The 3,923-nt window shown below is 44.3% G+C and overlaps 1 protein-coding gene across 1 annotated transcript in view; it reads left to right on the top strand.

The window, feature by feature from the left end:
• Window positions 1-3,923, top strand: part of SLC35F2 (solute carrier family 35, member F2) — a 47,618-nt gene that overhangs the window by 299 nt on the left and 43,396 nt on the right. The window lies entirely within an intron of this gene.

Below are 3,923 nucleotides of genomic sequence, written 5' to 3'. Positions count from 1 at the left end.
AGGCGGCGGGGCGCGCCGGGGCGAGGCGGGCTGGGGACGGCTCGCACGTGTCTGCAGAGCGCGCGCACTCACGGACGCAGCGGGGAGCCGAGGGTGGCCGCTGCCCGGACTTTGGTTCGGGGCTTATCGCGCACACCGGCGATGTTGCGTTCCTACTGGCTTCTTGCAGCGCTTCGTGCTCCTTCCTCGGCTCCCTCTTAGAAATCATGGCAATGCATTTCAGAGGACTTGGGGGGAAATTCACCCTGTTGGCACTGTTAGGTCGGTCCCCGGTGTTCTACCGGTGGGGAGGGGACGAAGTCCCCAGGGATGCTGTGGAGGAGGGGTGCCCACCCTCGGGCTTGGCAGATGGGTGAGCTGCACTTCCTGGCGCTGGCTCCCGCATTCCTTCTGCTGCCGAGCCCGCCAGACGGGGCCCGCTGATCCTCCACTAACAGGAGTTCACCCAAGTGAGAAATCCGAGTTAAGTTTTGTGCTGCTGCCCGGTGGAAGAACAGAGTCTGCTTCCTCCTTGGGCCTGAGCGAGGTGACACGGCCACCTCCGGGGCTGGGGGGGTCCAGGGAAGGCTGTTTCTGGTGTCACCGTGCTCTGGGGGAAGTAGGGAAAAACATTCTTAAGGGATTGGCAGCAACTATGGGCAAAGCATTTTTGTGGTCACCAGAGGACTTGCATTCTGGAAATACAGATAACCCAGGACCTAAGTAATGAAAGCCATTTACTGAGCATTCACTTTGTGTCAGGTACTGTGCTTAGCAATTTATATGGATAATATAATTTAATCCTTACCACTTTAGGAGATGGCACTGTTGTTATACCCACTTTGCAGATGGAGGAACAAAGAAGGCTAAGCGATTTGCCACGAGATGACCGGTAAGGGGTAGTGCCTGCAAGCCCTAATCTAAGCTGCACCTGCCACTGGCACCCCATGAAGCAGGCCGTTTGATTTTTTTTTTTTTCATATTAACAAAGCGAATTTCCCTTTAAAGAGTGTGAAAGCTATGCCCTGAAAAGCCATACCATTTTAAAAACTAGATCGGTAAAAGTGTATGCATTTTCGTTATATAAGTAAGTATAGTTTTAAATAGATGCATGTGTTTAAAGGGGAAAGTTTACCAAAATCACCTTGCATCATCCAGTTGTGTATGTCCTGATGAATTTGCTGTAAGTTCTCAGCTGGGAGGCAGTGTAGTGTAATGGCTAAAGGCACAGATTCTGGTCTCAAATGCTGGCAAGCTACTTAACTTCTCTGTCCAGTTTTCTTATTTGTAAAATGGAGGTAGCAAAAGTACCTACCTTGTAGGGCTATTGTGGGGATTGATTGGGTAACTACACAGGAGTGGGCAGACAGCCTGGCTCACCTCAGTGCTCTGCATGGGTTATTTGTTGTCATTCACTCTCCATTCCTGGATGATGGGAACATGTGGTGATTGCACCGGGAGATGCCAACTGCCCTGAGGCTGGGGCATATGATATGGCAGATGTCAGTTTAGCAAGATGCACTAAGAAATAACAATGATTTTTTCTCCTAATTTTGTATTATTTTTAGAATCCTGGTAGGTTTTGCAGTCAGGAGTGTCTAGTAGCCTTCTAAATATGAGATTTTCTTTTTCTATCTCTGAATGTACTGTTTTTTTGTACCTCCCTGGGGATTTTTTGCTTTCTTCCTTCTATGATAGCTGTTTCCGGGCATCTTATATTCAGATGGATGCAGTTCCTTAACAGCAGGAATTATGTCTTTTTCATTTTTGTATTTCTCACAACTCTTAGCACAAAAATGAATGAAAGAAAGGATGAATGAGTGAGTGACTGAAGAATGATAAAGGTTCTTGAGGGTGCCTTTCCATTCTGCCATCCTCCCTGAACATTTCCCTTTACTGATCTTTATTCCAAGTGTCTTGGGTTGGAGCTTCTTTTTCGGTTGGTTGGGTTCCTTTGCTCATTAAGGTTTTCAGCCCTACTTCTGGCAGCCATCCAAGTGCTTGGATTCTGGATTGCAGTTTCTTCTTGTTTGATCCAGCAATCAGAAAAGTGCAGTTTACCAGATATTCATTACTCCTTATACTCCACGTTTTAAACTCCGTTATTAAAAGTCATCTCCCAAGTTTGAGTTGAGCTCTATGAATCTCCAACCGTGGCCAGGAAACCATGGGTGCTGGAGAGAGGTTGGTGAATGGATGTGATGTGTTGCCACTGTATGGATAGGAGACAGGGATAGTTTGTAAACACACAGCTCTTTTCTTTTCCTTTTACCAAAAAGGGTAAGAGTAGCACTTTTGGCAACTGGATACTAAAAATGGGAAAATTTGGGGGCCTAGAGCCGGTTCTGTTTTCATTATGAGAAGGATATATTCTAGGTGACTCAAACTCCTGATTTCCCTACTTCCCTTAGGGCACAAACAACTTTTCTCTATGATTGAGTATATCTGATCACTCATTCAATAGAAGTATATTGAGCACTTACTGTGTGCCAGGCTTTCATGATAATGAACACCAGATGTTCCCAAGTGGACTCTGCATGTAATTTTGGCTTTTGTCATTTATTGCTAACAAATCAAATGACGAATACTATAACAGAAGGCCATGGATTTCAAGAAGTACCTAAGGATACTTATTATTAAATTGTATGCCCTCAGATAGTTTACATTCTGACTCATAGACCCTAATTTATTCTTGTATTTAAAAAAAATGCATATTCCTTATAATAACCATCAACTTTATATCTCTAGCAAAAACCTTTAATTACTATTTCATATATTTATCTTTTTCCTATTGAATAGATGGTAAGCTTTTTGGGGGCACAGATTTTATCATATTCCTTTTGTAGCACACTGCTGGACATGGTTCATTCATTCATTCTCTTATTCATGAAACCTTGAACATCTGTAATGTTCTAGACTAGTCTCTTTGGCTATAACAATGAATAGGATTTAGTTCCTGCTGTCAAGAAAGCTCATAATCAAATTATGGTAAGAAGTTATGATAAGTGCTATAGAAGTAAGTACAAAGTTCAGTGATGACACAAAGGAGGGCAGAGACCAAATCTACCAGGGTGGGGTAGGCCTGGGGAGCTTGCGAGAGAAGGTGATGGGGTCTTGAGGCATGAATAAGAGTCTTCCAGGTGCACTAGGTGAGGAAGAGTAGTACAGACTTGGAAGTGCCCGAGAGTGTTTTACTTAAGTAGCTTGGTGGGAAGGGGACATGGTCTGGGGAGGGATGAACAACAGTGGTCCGTCAATCTACATGTGTAGTCTTTTTTGTTGTCTAGCAAAGGGCCTGTCCTGGCCCTTTGGTTTTTCCTTTCATTTTGGTTTCCTCCTTTCAAATGGTAAGGCCCAGACATTTTGGAGGAGTCATTTAGTTGCGTTTAACCATACAGACTTCATTTATTCATTCAACCAACATCTATTGAGTACTCACTGTGTGCATAGCACAAATCCTAAGCTGATATGTAGCCCTGCTGAAGGGTATTGTTCTGTAGTGTTATTTAAGCAAAGATGTAAGGTGAGGGATTTTTTGTGGCCTAGGGGAACTGGGGAACTCTAGATCCTACCAGTCTCCATAAATTCTCATCTCTTCCCCCTCCTTATTTTAAGATTATTTAATTAATATCTGCCTCTTCGACTAGACTCCAGGAGTCAGGAGTCATGTCTACTTTTGGTCACTGTTGTATACTCTGTTAGGGCACCTACCTTGCAATAGATATATAGTAAATATTGGATGCATGACTGAATGAATTCCTAATTCCAAATAGAAATTGTATAAAAGATCATGCTTTTTTTTTTTTTTTCCTTTTTTTGTCTTTTTCCGTGTCCGGCAACGGATCGCAACCCTCAGTGTCGCCCCCGTACCGGGCCGGGACCGGCAACGGGATCGCAACCCTCGGCACTGCTCCCGTGCCTCGCTCAGCCAGTGAGCGGGAACC

Source organism: Galeopterus variegatus, unplaced genomic scaffold, assembly GCF_000696425.1.
Source record: "Galeopterus variegatus unplaced genomic scaffold, G_variegatus-3.0.2 Scaffold2291, whole genome shotgun sequence".
In the NCBI taxonomy this organism is placed as follows: domain Eukaryota; kingdom Metazoa; phylum Chordata; class Mammalia; order Dermoptera; family Cynocephalidae; genus Galeopterus; species Galeopterus variegatus.
Note: the sequence above shows the minus strand (reverse complement) of the source record. Positions and strands in the feature narration are given on the sequence as shown.